We start from the raw sequence: 21,105 nt of genomic DNA on the forward strand, positions 1-21,105 counted from the left end.
GCATCAGTAATGTTACCAGAATGTAATCTTTTTAATTCTATATCTTAAGATGGCAAATAACGCTCTGAAGCTCCTTGTAATTGTGATAATCATACGGTTCTCCGTTACGAGATTCGCTCTGAACGAATTGATTTTAATAACATAGCCATAAGCGAAGTGGAGCAAAGCGAAGTGTTCCGAGCAGGATATTAGCGCCCTCTTGTGGTGACTTTTGCTCTCCGCGGACTTTTCGTCAGCGTGACGTCAATGCGAGCAGCAGGCTTATTATTTTCGTCCTCTCCCTGACATACCGAATTATATTTAGATGTGATGTATAGAATGAGATGGCATCAGCCAATGTCTTCATTTCATTATCAGCCTTCTCGCTGGCGTTCTATGGTTGCTCGATAGACAACATTTTAAGGCCTTCTCCGACAATTACATGTATTGTAGAATTCACTGTATTTTTTTTTCATTCTATTATTATTTTTTTAGATACACATACCCTTTGGAATCAAGATATTAATTCTGGATTCTACTTACGATCTTTTCAAACCTTTAATCATAAATCTAACAAGAAGGCGAGACATCTCAATGCTGCGGAAAGCAGTACACGAAATCCTCCTTTCTTTTCAGACCATAAATCGCTCGGTATATTCGTGATTTTTTGCTCAATATTATTACACTAAATACTTCATCTAGAATTACTCTTCAGTGGTTTTTAATATTGACATTGTGTAACCCACGCTAGATGAGTTCATTTTACATCGAAACTTCAATCATCATTAGCTATTGTGATATTAACATGAACCACGTGCTATGCATGTGGACGCGTTCCGGGATAGAAACATTATTGGCAGTAGAGCAATAATGTCCCTGCCTGTCTCTCTCTCCCTTTCTCTTCCCATTCCCTCCTCTTGGGGGCGGGCTCGATATAGGTTGGCAGACGATTCGATGCCGCGCTTTTGAGGTATAGAAATTCGTCGCACCTCGGTAGGTCCCGCAGCTGTATGTCCCATCATCCTAATGGATTCTTAGGGAGGTCGCAGACAGGTTAACATCAGTATCCCATGTTATAACATTGACTGTACATATACACAGTCATGAAAACCAGCTAATGTGTTTTGTGAGCGGAAGTATACACTTAGTGCCTTTACTTTAACACTCTAATATCAACTGAACCAGCAAGAAATTAACTTATTAGTAGTCATCGTTGAAAAGTATCCATAATAATCTGACCAAATTTACTGCATAATAATCTAGAGATGCCAATAATGTTTCCATATGAATTGGCTAACAGTATACGTGTTCAAGACAATAACCATGCAGTTCAGTATAAACAAAATCAAATGACCTCTTTGAGTGTTTCATTTAATGTCCAGAGAATTACAGAAAATATTATTGTCTGACATAAATTTATTGATGACAAAATAAAAGCAATGATGACGCTGATGATATAAAGAAGAACAACAGTAAAACCCAAAAGAAAAATGATAAGAAATAATAGAAAGCATTGTCAATCGCAATACAGCTTAATTTTCAAAGCCGACAGAATTATGATCATTATGAACAGTAGGAAGTTCTTTATGAACAGTGGAAAGTTCTTATTTTTTTGTGATCATAAGTTTGCGTATATCATATAATCATATACCAATAGATATTATGCATACATATTATATTCATATATATCTGTCAATCTCTCTCCCTCTCTCTTAAATATGAACATAATACACTGATACACATTTATCTGTGTTTAAATCAAAAGACACAGAAAGGGTTGCTTAAAGATATCTGAGCATTTGGTTATGTCTTGGCAAAGAGCCATTGTGATACGGCGAGCACAATGCCTAAATTGCTTATTATAACGTGTATAGGGAGGATGCTGTGTGCAGAGCTGCACCCTCATCTACCTCTGATCATCTCCCCCTCTCCCTCATCATCCTTTCTTTCCCGCCAACATTTTCCTCCATTTATAGCCTGGTCTTTTCTTACAGTGTTCATCACATCTTTCCGACCGAAGGTTATTTCGTTTTCGTTTGCTGACTTTTCTTTTTCATATCGTTGAATTTTCCACATGAGCACAAAACGTGTTTGTCTAGGATTGACGTAATTGCCTGATTGAAGATAATTTTTGTTTGCGTTTATGAATCCCTCCCCTCCTTTTCTTTACAACTCTGTACATTATTTTCGTTCAAAGATTTTCCTTGATTCTCTGATAATCATCCAGCTCCCCCCTGTTTATATCAAGCTCATGAATGCAATAATGGTGAATAGAATGGCTGATTATGGGCCTACATACTTTATTATTATCATTCCAATATGCTTTATTATTATGAAAATAATATGTTTGAAGTTTAGATACTAGTTAAGTACTGTGTTTAAATGTTGCATATATTTTATGTATATAATGTTTTTGTGTAGACCTATTGTGTGAATGTATGTATGTATGTATGTATGTGCGTAATTAAGTACTGTGTAGGGAGACGCGCATCAGCAAGTCACGTGTTTGCTCTGTTTGCTCTCACCGTATATAGATATTATTTCATAGCAAGAATCTTTCTATCAGTGATCCAAATCAAGGAGCCAATTAACAATGCTGGCAGAAAAAAAAAATGAAAGATGCATGGTATATTTTTGACTTTTCATTCTGTGTGATCAATGACAGTCGACCTGTGAGGAGCACGTGCTGATAATAATTATCGCATTATAAGTTTTCATATCAATTCTAATTGGTTGCATGTGGTAGCCATGTGGATAGATCGAGTACTAGACAAATAAAGGTCTCGGAATAATAATAGGCGCGCTTTTATACGAGCAAGAAGATGGCGGAACTATACATCACATCGCGCAGCGACCATTATTCACTATTATTCCATGGTGCCATAATAATAAATCTGCGACAATATATTGAATAATATATACCAGTGGGGGATCCAGAGGGGGGCGCAACCGGCGCACCCCCCCCTTTATTTTTCGTTAAAAACAAAAGAAAAAAAAAGAAAAAAATGAAATGAAACCCGGAAGTGGCACCAGAAATATTAGTCACGCCCCCCCCCCCCCCTTTACAGAATTCCTGGATCCGCCCCTGTATACATAATATACCCAGCGCTGCAATAAAATGAAGCAAGGAAAGAACGGCACCCTAAAAGATCAACTAAAAGCCATTTATTTTTAGCACCGAATTGTATATTACGTCCATATATCCTCAAATTCGTCCTTGTATAAGTCTCGCGTGTTTGCTAAGGTGAATTCAAGAGCATTGACGTTCAAACGATATAACATTTTGCTGCCCGTTTAATTCACATAATTATATTCGTAATATACTGAGACGATAAATAGAAATTGTCGAATTCTGTGGAGTGTAGGTCTCCTACACTGGTCACAGGTGCTGGTCATCTTGGAAATCTTTATTATACTGAACGTACTCAATCACGATCGAACAATAATTAGGCCTATGTCTATATACCTCTATAGTGTGACTTCATTAAAAAGAATTGGCAAAACTCTTATTCGCGAATGCCATGATTACTAATTTTGTGTTTTGTCCTTTACACAGGACATGACAGCACCGATCGCCTGATCTATACGCCAAGTTGAAATGCTTTTATTCAGTGTGTTAGCTGGCCACCTTTAACATAGAATATGCCCGCCTTTCCCACACCAACATTACATTTTGCAATGATCTTCGTCATCTGTTTTGAAAGCTCAGTTCAGAAAGGTATATTAATGACTAATGTTCCGTCTTAACAAGATCATTCGCGGGCGTCTTGGCCATTGACTTGTTTTATTTTGAACATACATACTGTAGACAATAATTGCGTTCTCATTGCAGGACTGAAAAAATAGTGCTTGCATCTTAAATTCTTCACTTATATTGTAATGATATCTGAAGTCAACCTGCGTATATGGGAATGTAATGAGCTAACCAGCAAATGTGAAGAAGGTCCTCATATTTTTGTGTGTGTGCATGTTCGTTTTATTGCTTTCCATATACCTGTGATTGCTCGTATTGGCGATAGTTAACGTCTATACCTTGCATGCAATTAAGCAACTGCGCCTTACAGAAGCTTTTGCTCATAAGTAGTACAGGTATATTTTGTACTAGATAGAATAATGGTGATACATTCCTGCTTTGTGCTTTAAAATGTTAAAATGTGCCACATTTTTAACTATCTATAGTCCCAAAGATGAACAGAGCGAATGAATAGGTCACCTTATAATATACGTCATGTGCAACGAAACACTCTAATCTGCAAGTAAATATTGTTGATGAATTGTGAGTGACCAGTGAAACTCTCTGGATGGCGAACATGTATCTGAACACACATCCTAAAATGCAATGTCTTTGAAAAACAGTGATAGGAATTTTGATATTTTCATTTGATTTCGTAGGCATCAAAATGCTATCCATGATTGTCATTAATGTTATACCAATTATTGATTGTTGACAAAAGGTGGATACAATCTTTCACCTTGAGGGGGAATAAGGGAATAGTGTAGAATCCCGTGGACTCTGCAATTTTTATGGAATGCATTCTTAAGCGCCCACACTGCCATCGTTTGGAAGGAAGCTATTTTGTCGAGAGACATTATCGCCGCTAGTCATTATATCAATTCCATTAAAAACAGTTTGGTTGGTATGAAAGACCTTATACGTTTAAGCATAAGGGTACTTATACGTTAAGAATGATAACAGTCTTTTCTTTGTTCCAGTAAAAAAAAAAGCACAAAAAAACTCATTCTCCTGCATGGTACCATTTTTCATTTTATAAGATACTTTATACATGACGAAAAGAAATTTATATTGCACTTATCTACATCTACGTCGAATTCTTATATAATGTTATCATATCTCCATAGCACCAACGAACCACTGTCCCAAATTCCTTCAGAAATGGGCTGCATCGTTACTCATGCAATCAAAACGATCGACGCAGAGTTAGCCTATAAACATTCAGCGATGAAGTATCAACGTTAATTACCAGTTTTGAGCATGTTTTTGGTATAATAGCTTTTCTTGTTGTTGTTATTATTATAATTGTCAGAAAGCGCCGAGATGTCACGTGACTATCGTATTGATGTGTTACGTGTTGCAAAAATTAATGATTGCGATCGATGCAAGCAGCTGGTGGTTAGAGAATGCAGGCACAGAACATCCGCTATAGAGAGATAAATATAATTGCTCCATCCCATCCCTGATAACATCCCATCATGCGACTGTTAGAGAGCACAGAAACATTCGAGCTCACAACAGCAACAACAACAACAACAACAACAACAACAACAACAACAACAACAACAACAACTTATTATTCATGGAAATGATAGTCCGGATTTTTTATCAGGCTATTTCAATTTTTCAACTTGCCAGTAATGCCCTTCACTGAGTAATGTTCATAGACAAGACTGAAGCCAGGGTATACCTGAAGTACGAATTACTGATTAGTATAGACTGTTGTCAACGTCTAGACAAAACAACTGCATAAATTATTATGACAATACATATTCCTTTCGTTAAACGCGATATGTTTGTTTCGAATGACAGAACATATAGTTTACAGTCACGTACCCCGCCTTTTGTACAACATACACGCACACACCAGTCATGGCTTATGTTTGTTTGTATTAGTATGCATTTATTGATATGTTTAACATGTATGTCATTGTAATTAGGTGTAACCATTCGCGAATAGGGACACACCATTGTTTGTTTTATGATATTATGAGTGGAAATTTGATATGATTGTGATTGATAGTTTAATTAAGTCATCATCACCTTTTGGACATAGAGGCCAGGCTGTAGAGCTCAACTTAACGGCACCATGATCCAGGGAAAGCTGCGCATTTGAAATCACATCATGTTGCAGGCAGGCAGTGTGTTTTTAACTCCATGGCACGCTTTCCCGCGTATGGCATTGTGTTTCCAAGAATTTGGCGCCATACGATTAAACTATATACATGTACAGCATGCATGGGCGAATTTCGTCATGCATGCATTGTAATAAGCATTGATCGACATTAGTGTTTGTCCCACTGGATAAGCCGTTGACAAAGCGATTACTATAGTACTGAATCTACAGAGAGATTCGCTGCAAGTGCATGCGGAGGACCTTCACATTGCTTAGTGCTTGCTTTTATTTAAACGAATTAAGGAGCAGCATTCATCGTGGAGTACAATCATTGATCCGTTACCACATAATCCTCCTTTTAAGTCCTTAATACTTGCTCCCTCTTCTTACTTTTTTCGTCTTTAATACGGTCATCTTTATTTCTTTCATGCCATTCATTTCATGCAGTCTCGCATGAAAAACCTTTCTGTTTTCATTCTTTCGGTTGTTCTCGTTATGACATTTTTCCGTGCGTGGTATATACGGGATTCTCCCTTTTCCCTTCCCTAGTCTAAACTTCTCGTCCCCCCCCCCCCCCCCATTATTTTTATTATAAAAGAAACAGACACAGTTTACTGGAAATGCATTTGCACGCTGTACACGTTAATCTGCCATTGCTGGATTTTTACTCTATATAGCACTCCTTGAGTCACCCTTATGAGGGAGCCGCGGTGTCTCGTTTCATCTCAATGTATAATCGGTAATCTATACCAATCATGATTATAACAACACCTGACGTTCATTCATGCAATCCGGCTTTGACCTTTACACCATTATATAGCATGGATTCACTCAATCGTTCATCAGTTCTCTTTCTCTCACCCCCATCTCTCTCCAGTGACCATTGAAGAATTTCATTCAGCCTCTTGTCAGAGTGACGGTGCGAGTGGGACACTTCAAACACGCAATGCACGTATATTCACTTTCAACAATAGAATCAAGCAGGACCGTCGTAATGATACCCATCCGATACTGAGTACCCATATCATAGACGCAATATTCACCTTAAACGCAAGTAGAAGCTTTAAAACATTAATATTGTCTACTTGTCTTGCCATGCTTTCGATGATCTTTCCAATGCATTAAGGATTTAAAAATATATATATATAGAAGTCTGCAAATTTATAAATTAAGAATTCAGATGTGAATGACCTGAATTAAAGGACTGTTCACCCTGTGAATGGAAATCTTAATAAATGAAATAAATGTGTTTCATAACAGTTATTGCTGCATCAGTTTCAGCATTAAACGCGATGTTTTCACTGCATTCAAGAACAGTATTAAATTGATTATCAATACAAATACATGTACATAATATATTACATGTATAATCTTGCAAATCATGCATCCTGATGCATGATTTATATGTTTCCTTTTCATTTTTCCCCTCACAGAGGTATTTATTCCCGAAGGCAACTCAACATTCAAACAAATCAAATACCGGAATCACAATGATGGCATGCATGCATGGCTGCACCGTAATGAATAATGTTGATTTCAAAATATTATTCACAACATTTTGTATTTCTACATATTCTTCTTTATAGGTATCTTATCATTCTCGTTTCCCTTCTCAAAAATTTAAATCAATGATCAAATCTCTTCGGAAATCTGTTAATAAACAATAATCTCTTCGGAAATCTGTTAATAAACAATATAGTTTTGAATAAGGTGGCACGATAAGCATATTATTCACGCTATCCCTATAATTAATTGTAAATTGTGCGGAAATCAGGATCTCTTTGAGAAGAATCTTCCATTACAACATCAAAACAATGGAATTATTATTTTCTCATCAAATTTCAATACTTACATTGAATAACATCTTATTGATTGCTGATGAAGATAATAACGTACTTTTTGATGAGTTCACATGCATTTGGGGGACGCAACAAAACGTCAACATCTTTAAAATGGTTACAATAAATACCTGGCGTGATCTTCCATCGAACTAAATTTCTGTGAAAGGTAAGTTAAATCCAATGAAAACATTATGAATTTATATTGCTTTACTCTATTATAGAACATTATTTTCTGAATTTGAATTTTAACTGTTTACTCCAATCATAAATCAAAATGTTTATGGTTATTTTTCCTTTTTTATTATCCTATTTGCAAGAGTACATTATTCTGTTATCATGATGTTATGCATATTCCTGACAGTCTTAGTTCAAGGGCAGAAGCAAACTTTTTAACACAGACACAGACACAGACACACAGACACACACACAGACACACACACACTCGCGCGCGCGCGCGCACTCACACACACATAATATACCAAATATTCATTTATTTATCTATCTATTTTATGGATTTCTTGATTTGATGATGTGGGTGTCACCTTATCATTGTCATTATGAGCTATTACAACAATAGCTGTCACTGTTTGTTTACGATATTTTTATGAGTAGAAATTATAATACGATTATCGCGTTGTTACCTTTTTTTGTATGAACATTCCAGTATGGTTCTCGCAAATTATCAAGTCAAATTTATTCATTATGACACCCAACACCATATTGCAGGCAGCATGTTCCCTTCAAACGATGATTTCCCCCCGATAATTAATCGACACTGTGTCCTCAAGTTAAATTTGGCGCAAAGTACTAAACTGCAGAGGCGAATTTACTCAGGCATGTTGAAAATATCAAGGAGGCACATACTAAACTTGTTTTAGACCGTCTTATAGCATTAACATTGTGCGGTGTTACTCCTAGTTCTGAAAAGCTATTGACAAAGCGATTTTGAGTGGTGGCCAAGTGTAAAGGGATGGAGCATCTCCTAAAGCTCCTGCATGTTTTTACTTGCTTGGTATAATCATGGACATTATGTATAGGTCCATGTTATAATGTGCATTCAAGCGGGATTCGTCGTAAAATGCCTTGTGCACCATCACGATCCCATGCAGAAACTTGAAGACATACTAGTCTTGGTCTCTGCCTGCAAAGAAAATCTTACCGCTATGTAAGGACGAATGACAGAACATCGAGTTTACAGTCACGTACCCCGCCTTTTGTACAACATACACGCACACATGGTTTATGTTTGTTTGTATTATAGTATGCATTTATTGATATGTTTATACCATTAACATGTATGTCATTGTAATAACGTCTAACCATTCGCGAATAGGGACACACCATTGTTTGTTTTATGATAATTATTATGAGTGGAAATTTGATAATGATGATTGTGATTGATAGTTTAAGTCTTCATCATCTTTTGGACATAGAGGCCAGGCTGTATAGAGCTCAACATACCACCATAACAGGGAAAGCTGCGCATTTGAAATCCCAACATGTTGCAGGCAGGCAGTGTGTTTTTAACTCCAACAATGGCACGCTTTCCCGCGTATGGCATTGTGTTTCCAAGAATTTGGCGCCATACGATTAAACTACATGTACAGCATGCATGGGCGAATTTCGTCATGCATGCATTGTAATAAGCATTGATCGACATTAGTGTTTGTCCCACTGGATAAGCCGTTGACAAAGCGATTACTGAATCTAGTATAGAGAGATGACAATGTGTGTTCGCTGCAAGTGCATGCGGAGGACCTTCACATTGCTTAGTGCTTGCTTTTTTTTTAAACGAATTAAGGAGCAGCATTCATCGTGGAGTACAATCATTGATCCGTTACCACATAATGCTCCTTTTAAGTCCTTATCACTTGCTCCCTCTTCTTACTTTTTAAGTCTTTAATACGGTCATCTTTATTTCTTTCATGCCATTCATTTCATGCACTCTCGCATGAAAACCTTTCTGTTTTCATTCTTTCGGTTGTTCTCGTTATGACATTTTTCCGTTTGTGGTATATACGGGATTCTCCCTTTTCCCTTCCCTAGTCTAAACTTCTCGTCCCCCCCCCCCCCCATTATTTTGATTAGAAAAGAAACAGACACAGTCTGCTGGAAATGCCTTTGCATGCTACACGTTAATCTGCCATCGCTGGATTTAAGTCTAGCACTCCTTGAGTCACCCTTATGAGGGAGCCGCGGTGTCTCGTTTCATCACAATGTATATAATCGGTATTTTATACCAATCATGATTATAACAGCACCTGACGTTCATTCATGCAATCCGGCTTTGACTCTTACACCATTACATAGCATGGATTCACTCAATAGTTCATCATTTCTCTTTCTCTCACCCCCATCTCTCTCCAGTGACCATTGAAGAATTTCATTCAGTCTCTTGTCAGAGTGACGTACTTAATATCAAGTGATAGTGCGAGTGGGACACTTCAAACACGCAATGCACGTATATTCACTTTCAACAATAGAATCAAGCAGGACCGTCGTACCGATACCCATCCGATACTGAGTACCCATATCATAGACGCAATATTCACCTTAAACGCAAGTAGAAGCTTTAAAACATTAATATCGTCTACATGTCTTGCCATGCTTTCGATGATCTTTTCAAGTCTGCAAATTTATAGATTAAGAATTCAGATGTGAATGACCTGAATTAAAGGACTGTTCACCCTGTGAATGGAAATCTTAATAAATGAAATAAATGTGTTTCATAACAGTTATTGCTGCATCAGTTTCAGCATTAAACGCGATGTTTTCACTGCATTCAAGAACAGTATTAAATTGATTATCAATACAAATACATGTACATAATATATTACATGTATAATCTTGCAAATCATGCATCCTGATGCATGATTAACCAATGTTTCCTTTTCATTTTTCCCCTCACAGAGGTATTTATTCCCGAAGGCAACTCAACATTCAAACAAATCAAATACCGGAATCACAATGATGGCATGCATGCATGGCTGCACCGTAATGAATAATGTTGATTTCAAAATATTATTCACAACATTTTGTATTTCTACATATTCTTCTTTATAGGTATCTTATCATTCTCGTTTCCCTTCTCAAAAATTTAAATCAATGATCAAATCTCTTCGGAAATCTGTTAATAAACAATAATCTCTTCGGAAATCTGTTCATAAACAATATAGTTTTGAATAAGGTGGCACGATAAGCATATTATTCACGCTATCCCTATAATTAATTGTAAATTGTGCGGAAATCAGGATCTCTTTGAGAAGAATCTTCCATTACAACATCAAAACAATGGAATTATTATTTTCTCATCAAATTTCAATACTTACATTGAATAACATCTTATTGATTGCTGATGAAGATAATAACGTACTTTTTGATGAGTTCACATGCATTTGGGGGACGCAACAAAACGTCAACATCTTTAAAATGGTTACAATAAATACCTGGCGTGATCTTCCATCGAACTAAATTTCTGTGAAAGGTAAGTTAAATCCAATGAAAACATTATGAATTTATATTGCTTTACTCTATTATAGAACATTATTTTCTGAATTTGAATTTTAACTGTTTACTCCAATCATAAATCAAAATGTTTATGGTTATTTTTCCTTTTTTATTATCCTATTTGCAAGAGTACATTATTCTGTTATCATGATGTTATGCATATTCCTGACAGTCTTAGTTCAAGGGCAGAAGCAAACTTTTTAACACAGACACAGACACAGACACACAGACACACACACAGACACACACACACTCGCGCGCGCGCGCGCACTCACACACACATAATATACCAAATATTCATTTATTTATCTATCTATTTTATGGATTTCTTGATTTGATGATGTGGGTGTCACCTTATCATTGTCATTATGAGCTATTACAACAATAGCTGTCACTGTTTGTTTACGATATTTTTATGAGTAGAAATTATAATACGATTATCGCGTTGTTACCTTTTTTTGTATGAACATTCCAGTATGGTTCTCGCAAATTATCAAGTCAAATTTATTCATTATGACACCCAACACCATATTGCAGGCAGCATGTTCCCTTCAAACGATGATTTCCCCCCGATAATTAATCGACACTGTGTCCTCAAGTTAAATTTGGCGCAAAGTACTAAACTGCAGAGGCGAATTTACTCAGGCATGTTGAAAATATCAAGGAGGCACATACTAAACTTGTTTTAGACCGTCTTATAGCATTAACATTGTGCGGTGTTACTCCTAGTTCTGAAAAGCTATTGACAAAGCGATTTTGAGTGGTGGCCAAGTGTAAAGGGATGGAGCATCTCCTAAAGCTCCTGCATGTTTTTACTTGTTTGGTATAATCATGGACCTTATGTATAGGTCCATGTTATAATGTGCATTCAAGCGGGATTCGTCGTAAAATGCCTTGTGGTGCACCATCACGATCCCATGCAGAAACTTGAAGACATTCTAGTCTTGGTCTCTGCCTGCAAAGAAAATCTTACCGCTATGTTTTGGAGTTGTATGTAACGGAATTCTGCGAAATATACACATCACAATTCAAATATTTCCATTCTTTATTTTAATGGAATAATAATATAGCCATGCCATTCATGACAATCATGATTGTGATGTATACATTGTGCATTGTTTGGGGTTTCTAATTCAACTTTCGAACAGGGGCCTGAAAGCCAGTCAGAATTATTATTCAAGTTATTTTTTTAGACAGTCCATAATGGGAGTTCAGGGAGTGAAGGGGGGCACAACAATGGTCGATGATCAGGATACCTTTTAACCTGTACCCGCATGCACCTGTAGTGACGCATTTCCCCCTCTTTGATCTGCAGCGCTTATTCATGACGCATTTCCCATTTTCAGTCTTCGTCTCAACAGGGAGGTGTTTCTCTTACACGTCCCTAGCTGGTCTCAACATGAATTACCTGTTTATAGCAGAGAGGTGTTTGCATGAGTATGCTAACACAGTCTTTGCCGATAAAACGCGGTAGATATTGAGTAATTATTCTTTACAATATATTCCTCCTCGTGAGCTACCCACGCCTTGGATTTAATGTATGTGTGATGTTTGTTGTGTGCATCTACTCTTGTATAGTATTCCCCAGTACAAATGAAAATAAAAGTGTTATTGACCTTTGAGTTCATTGATAATAGTTAGCATATTATTTTGACAGAATGAGGCACTCATGCATTCATATTCAATGCTCACAACAAGAAAAATAAACCAGGTGAAATTATTTTTCCCCTTTTATCATTACGGTGGTTCTGGTCGTTCAGTAAAACATCAATCCGCCTTTGCAGGCATGTGTATAGCCTCCTCTCCGTCAATCTCTTAACTCCAACATCACAGTCGTCATCAGTTGTCATAGCGACAGCCCTTCGCATGGCTGTCAACATCACGTCTCAGAGTTCAAATCTGAGGCTTATATAATAACCCTTAGAATGACAGCGACGTTTTGATGCCATGCATGTAATAACAACGCCTTTGCGTTGGTGAATAATAATGCTTCACAACGGCGACTATTTTTGTTCTCATTAACATTAGGCCCATGGGTGGATATTGCAAGGCAGTGTCCGTTGCACACTGGTCTAGATCTAGACTGCTTATTATAAGGTGGACCATGTTGGCTGATGATACATCGGACAGTCACTCTCACCCACACACCCACTTTATATACACTCGATGTGCATCAACGTCGATCGCGGTGCACAGATTGAGCGGAGTGTGGCGGCAGTGGCGCCATGACCTTGACAACCAATACTGCAATGTAGCCCTTGGCGGCTCTCCACCGCACCTTTTACGTGTTAACTTGGATCACCGGTATTCCCGTTGCACCGAGTGGATTATCAGATGATTACGCTATATCAGTTTTCGGGTGGTTTGGCTTTTTTCGTGCTAGTGTCAATTTGGGGGGGGGGGGTGTGACAAAATGTCGTACTTGTTATACATAAATCTATACATGAAACACACATCATCATCACATCGAAATGTTTGATTCCTTTTTTCAATTCAATTCAATTCAATTCAATTCAAACCAAATCAATTCAATTTAAATAATTTTATTTCCATAAAATAGTACAAGTGGACGTACATAACGCTTATGAATAAAGAACTTCAAATCACACAAATTTCGAATATACACAATCACTGAAAAATCTTTTCCTCAATCAAACGTGAAAGCATACAATAATTAAGAAAGAAAAACTTCGATTTGTTCGATTTCTCATACAAGGCGTGAAAATCGTTAATGCCTATACGATTCTCTTGAAATCCACTTTCTATTCCTATATATATTTCGCCTATTGTTGTGGTAACACAAATACGTTGTTTAATGATGAATGATCGTATAATGTAATAATGTAACTTTTTGTTAGACGTAATATTGATATCAATGTAAGGACAATTTGCAACATGAGAGTATGCAATTAAAAGAACAACATTAAAACCATAACCATACAGCACCAGCATATACATGAAATATCGTCCAACAAAAATAAATCAATGCGTAAAACCAATGCTTACACAACCCTATTCTATAATCCCATTCCCGTCTTATAGCTATCACGAAGGCTCACATTATGTAGCAAGAGTTACGTACATGTTGCTGATTGTCTGAACATTATTTTTTAGAAGACGATAATTTTTTTTCGACAATCTGATATCAACAAGAGTGTTTATAAATATTACTGACTAATCATAATCATAATTTGCTATCGATTATAATCCCTGTACATGCAAGAAAAACAAGTGAAGTGCAGTTGGTATTATGTAACAAAAAATAAAATAGGCATATTGGTAAATAAGAAAACAAGGTGGGAAATGTCAAATGATCTCTAGAAATATGGTAAAATATGGATTATTGTTATTACGACGTGAAGAGCTTGGAGTTAATAGTAATGACATAAATAAAGATAATAACAATGAGGGTATTGCAATCGTAATTATTAATATCTTTAATAAAATTTAGCGCATTATTTTCCATAACAACGTTCAAAATGAATGTGGACAATAGAATTATGAACGAGACAGATTGGTTTCACTTTTTTTTTTTCTAAAGACATCGAAATCGGCACACGGAACCATTTTTGCACACGGTGCCTAATCTGATGCAGATTTATTTGAATATTGGTGATTTTGTTCCCTCCGCCATGCATCCTCCACGCTGCGCAGAAGAAGCCAACTTCGTGGACATGCCGTGATTCGCTAGCTCATAACACACGTGTCTCGCAAACAGCGCTGACGCACGTCTTGTTTACCAGCTCCTCGTGATCTTTCTACTCATGATTGATAGAAGCTGGTTATAAAATGCATTATAGCTGGTCTCCCTATTAGAGAGGTAGATTGAAGATACTGAGTATTGGAAACAGAAAGAGAGAAAGAGGAGGGGGGGGGGGGTTGCGGAGAGGGAGAACGAATAATAAAGAAAGAAAACGAGAACGAACGAAACGAGAGAAGTTCGCGTTGATAAGTAGAGAGGTTTCTAATAAAACTGCAGAAGCTCGGGATGCGAGACATGCCAAACAAGCTAGACATAAAACTCCAAGCTGCGCCGACAATGTTATAGAATGTTTTAAGAGCATGTTATTCTGGTTGGCATGAGCCACTGAACCCCCTCTCTATGATTCAAATCCTTATTTTCCAAATATTTTACGCATTTTGTTTAATTGCTCATTATATACCTTCAACTCGATAAGTTGCCAAAGTGATGTAAAGTGGAATATTCATTCGAAGTTATCAATTAGCTCTAACTGACACTGGCAGGAAATGATTGTGTGTCATGATTAAGAGCTCGCTTCCAAAAGGCGCTAAATCCATTTTTCAATGGATTTAGCGCCTTTTGGAAGCAAGCTCTTCATATATATATATATATATATATATATATATATAATATGTGTGTGTGTGTGTGTGTGTGTGTGTGTGTGTATCACACGTCTGTGTGTGCTTACCAGAAATATTATTCATTTCTATGCATGGTGACTCTAAGTTCACGCAAAGATGAGTTTGAACGTTAAAAAAAAACATAGTCGTCAAGCTTTATAGGATGTCATTCGTTTTTATTTCTTTTGACTGTGTCACAATATAGTATTATTCTCTTAAAGCGGATTGCATTATTCGTGTGAAGTAAAGCTTGTCATGATATTACCCAAGATGAGGAACTGCCACAGTAATTTTCTCTCGATCCTTTTGTTCTGACACGGTTTGAACGGGATATAGGGCACATGCACGTCCCATGTTTATTAGCTCGGAGAATTCGCCTGGGCACATGGCGCTCCTTGTGCCGACTTGCTTCCGTATATGACACTGTTTGATCTGACGGGACTCGCGATGTAGGACGACGCGAAGTCATGTTTGGTTCCGAGACACTCGTTGAAATAGACAGATTGAATAGACCCCACGTCATCCTGTAAGGTATAATGGGAATCAACCCTGTCACGAATAAAACACTGATTATAAGGGCCTACTCAGTCAGTGTTTGTTGTCACCGTAGGCTTTTCCTGTCTTTTTTTTTAACTCAGTCATTGCGGCACATTGTTGTGATACCTGTTTTTGTTTTGTTTTTTCCTGGAGCTTGTGCTTTTGTCTGAGCACGGAGCTACAACTACTAAGTACTGACCATTGCAACATGAGCAACCGGTATTCGCTTGAACAGTCTTGAGGTATAATAGCACCAACAAAAGCATAAAGTACAGATACTGACAAGCAAGTAATACAAATTAAATCACACCAGTTAATTGCTGTCGAATTATATTTGCGTCGGATGTTCTGTCACATTTTGAGAATGGATAACACATTTGGCTTTAATTCGGTCTGGTGTCGAACCTTTTGTTGTAATAATGACCAGTGGTTTCATGATTACCAGGGAGTCGCGTGGACACCACTCTCTGACGATATTTTTAAATATACGCATTGTGCCACATACCGCGAAATTTATACACAAAATAGTAATAATGTTATAGGCCGAATTCGTCGGGAGGATAAGGATATGCCATTATAATATCCTGGCTGGATATTGGGGGAGGCGTGACGGTGAATCTGAAAGCTGAAAAATCATCCTGAAAACAACTTCTTTGGAAGAGGTAATACTGTCAGAGTTAAAACAATATTTCAGTCATTCTGACATTGTACTCAAAGGGGAGTGTTAACCCCTGTTGAATGCAGCAATGATTTTCACAAAGGAGTGGGGTATAAAGTTGAAGGTAATAATAATAATATAATAATAATAGAGGGTATACTTATATGCGCCAATTCCACATAACTAACGTGCTCAAGGTAATGTACACTTTCCATTATAGAAGATTATGGCTCAGGGTCTGGAGAGTTGCATCAGGGAGGTCTTCCCACCTCCCTGGTTGCATTATTTTGTCCGCTCTCCGCCCTTTATTTTGGTAATAGTACATTGTCATGTACGTATACACAGTGCGAATTTCAATGGTGGCCCTGCTGCAGTTCCATTACGCGGGTTGAGCAGTTTCAAATTTCCCGCTCTTGCTGTCTCTTTTGTCCACGGAGCTTGATGAAGCATACAACGCAACGCTGATAGTGTGTATGAAGACAAGTTTAGTGTTTGCCAACCCAGTCAACCGATCTACAAGCGAGAGGTTTGTACAAAGAAAGAAGCCGTAGAGTCCTACAATGCTAATTTGCATAACAAAATAAAACTTGGATTACTGGACCGGCATACAGTGACCATTGTACTCCCACGCGCTGTACCATGAAGTCATAGCGGTTCGAGTCAACCTGATAGGCCTAATAATACGGACAGGATAATTTTGGGGTCGTTTTTGAAAGTTTGCTATGCAATATATTGTACTGTAACTCCGCATTTAATACCTCACTTCGTCCATAATATGTGTCATGGATTAAATTGTGAACAGGCCTGAACACTGCATTTCATATGGACTTTCTCTATTCTTGTACATGGAGTAGGTATATCTGTTTCGATTTTTTTTTCGTTATTTCTTTTTTTTAAAATTAGAATTATAAATCCAAAATCAGGTGATGGAGCGATCATTAGCAACAGCACAGGTGGATAAATAAAGATCCCCTGAAAAAGTGGTATGAAATAATGAGGAAAAACGTGCATCACTCCATATATTGACAAGCGGCGGTCAATGCTTAACGGTGAGAGCCGAAATCGAGCGGGAATTTGTTGTAGAGCTATAATACAGCTCAATCAATAGGCCTATATGATCATGAATCTTTTTTCTTTGATAACAGTTACTGGGCTAATTTATGAATCTACCTGAACTCGTGGTACCAAGCCTTTGACTGTCAAGCAGGACATGCACACATGCGATTGGATGCTTCCACAGCATACAATAGACTAGGCCTATACAGTATGAATCGGGGGGGGGGGGGGTAAAAATGACTTGGTAAAGGTGCATGCCGATGAAAGATTTGTTTTGCTTCAATTAACAGGAAATAAACTTGTGTAACGCATTTTTTTTTTTTTTTGGGGGGGGGGGGGGGGGGCTCAACTGCGCATGTTGATTGGCGATACTGCAAAGCCACATTATTATTATTACTTTTTGTCTTGATTCCAAAGGACGATGCACATTAAATAGCGTCTAAAATTTTACGGGGAAACAATTACCACATGGTATTAAACTTAAACAATTTGTTGCCATTTAGCATAATTATTATAGTCACAACCTACAGGCTAGTTTAAAGGGATAGTATATTGGTTGAGCTGAGGATTCGGCTTAATTATAACTTTTTCTGATATGCTATAGAAACCACTTTATGGAATGTTAAAGAGCATACAATTCTAAAAGAGGAATTTAAAGTTTATTTGATGGAAATCGGTTTTGAAATGGCTGAGATAGCCCAAAACAAAGTAAATCAAAGTGATCCCATAAATATGAGGTGGGTCCCACATCTTATTATATCGCTTTGTTTTGGATATTTTATAGCCATTACAAAACCGATTTTCATCCAATAAACTTTGAGTTTCTCTTATAATCATAATCTGCCCTTTCATATTTCACAGGTTTCTCATTATCTAAAAAAAGAAAAAAAAACACCAAGGAAACCTGAAGCCCCACCCCAACCGAAACTGTACCATCCCTTTAATTTGTTGAGGGTTTCTCCATAACCCATAGATATGAAGAGTACTATAAGTGGAAATATACAAGCCGTCTTCACAACCCCCTGTCGATACTGGGATATTATATAACCTGGCATTTTTGTTCTAAACTTAATTATGAAAGTGTATAATGATAACACAAATCTGAGTTAGTGCATCTATAATAATCCATGGCATCAATAGTTTAAACACTCTTTATTCTTTATCTACAATTTGCTGCTAGTATAATAATTTCGATATGATAAAATGAGAAACATTGCTTCTATAGTAACAGAAAGTTATATAGGCCATATATAGCAATTTGCAAGTATTTTCTTTTTTTTTTGCATTCGATTAGACTTCGGGAAAATGGGTGTCTTAAGAACAGTTAGACTCTAAAGAATACCGATGCATGTAATTTACCCTATTTTATATAAAAATATGACTATTGTAATGTAAGGGCCAATTACATCCTATACCGATGTGTTGCATGGCTCATAGAGCGGCTGCCCTCACAATCGGGAGGTCGTGGGTTCAAACCCCGGCCGCGTCATACCAAACGACGTTAAAAGATGGGAGTTGCTGCTACCTTGTTTGCCGTTCAATAACAGTTGAAAAGGTTAGAGCAACGTCGATCTGGCGCTGCTCAGTGGCTGCCGGGCCCACGATCAATTGGGCAAAATGAATTTCCATTCTTGGACAATAAAATTTGGAGTTTATTATTATTATTATTATCTAGCGATGGGGCCTTTTCATCAACTAGCTGCCTCTGCCGGTAAGTTCCATGCATAGAACATGTGCAGAGGCAGATGATAAAATATCCATTGTTCTCAGGGTTCAGAAAGTGTCTGTTCGGATAAAGGCCGACATATACCTGCTTTGGTTCCAGAGAATATAACAAATATATATATATATATATATATATATATATATATATATATATATACATACATACATTATATCAAGAGTAGAAACAGTCGTATAAACACCGCAGGAGCCAAAAAATTGGACTGACGTTTCGGTCAAAGACCTTTATCAAAGTCTAGATGTCGAAACGTCAGTCCAATTTTTTGGCTCCTGCGGTGTTTATACGACTGTTTCTATACTCTTGATATCTATTCATTAAACACCGACGCAGAACTTACATATTTTGATGACTATATATATATATATATATATATATATATATATATATATATATATATATATATACATACATATATAATATATATATATACATTATATACATATATTCTTTCAGTGGCTCTACAAAATGTTAGCTCATTGCAGGGTAGTTTCATCATTCTGACAATTACAAGAGGGACAAAGTATATTAAAAAGCTTGTTGATCAATTCGATGAGATCATAGAAAGAGGTACCGGTACGTACACCTAGAGTATGTACGTGATGTACACTTGAGATAAAAGGCGTGACGAGACAGTGAAATCCCGTCTTCTGCTTTTGTTGGTCACATGGCTTCTTCCAATCCTATATCATCGAAATGGGCCGGCCCTGACTGATGTGCTCTCAGGCTCCATACCTCTGCACGATCAAAGATACCAGTAAAGTCAGCTACATGTCTAAGCTGGAGAAACTATACAAAATCGATTAGGTGACACTGGAATGCGCTTGTGTGTAGAACTGAAGGCAGGTGGACGGACAAAAGGGTAGTGCGGGTTACACAAAAGATGGTAGAAATCGTGATTCCACTGGCGTACCCACGTGGACCCAGACGGTAACCGGCATGTTAGAGCGATACACAGCGAGCAAAGTCTCACCATGGAGCTATCTCTGTTAGTAGCTCCATGGTCTCACTCTCATCGAACTGGGCCCACTGTTCATGATGGGAGGAGCCTATGGGTGCGTTTATAAGATTTTTCTTCTGGCCAGAAACAGTGTTTTGAAACACTGTTTCTGGCCAAACAGTGATTCTAGCTCGCAAAAATAGTGCAATCTGCTTGCTGTGTGTGCAGGGAGGTGGAAACCCACCTCCCTGGTGTGTGTGTGTGTGTGTGTGTGTGTGTGTGTGTGAAAGAAAAAAAAGTGTGTGTGTATGTGTGTGTGTGCGCGCGCGCGGTGGGTGTTGTATTGGGTATAAGTAAATTCTATTTCCAAATGTGTAAATAAACCCCCTATTTAAAAACTCATGATTGGTGTTTTTTTGTATGTTCTTATAGTTACTTTTAGAATTTTTGAAGACATTTGGCATCATATATAAATAATAATGGCATTTTATCGATGGCATAGATAAATGAATATGTATATATATATATATACATACATATATAATGACATACAATTATACAGGGATTTTTATATCATATTCTGATGAACATTTATATCGTGAACGGAAATAAAACAGGGCCTACTGCATGTTTCA

The sequence above is a fragment of the Diadema antillarum genome, unplaced genomic scaffold, assembly GCF_040938485.1.
Source record: "Diadema antillarum isolate AM-2024a unplaced genomic scaffold, OU_Dant_1.0 seq00000083_RagTag, whole genome shotgun sequence".
In the NCBI taxonomy this organism is placed as follows: domain Eukaryota; kingdom Metazoa; phylum Echinodermata; class Echinoidea; order Diadematoida; family Diadematidae; genus Diadema; species Diadema antillarum.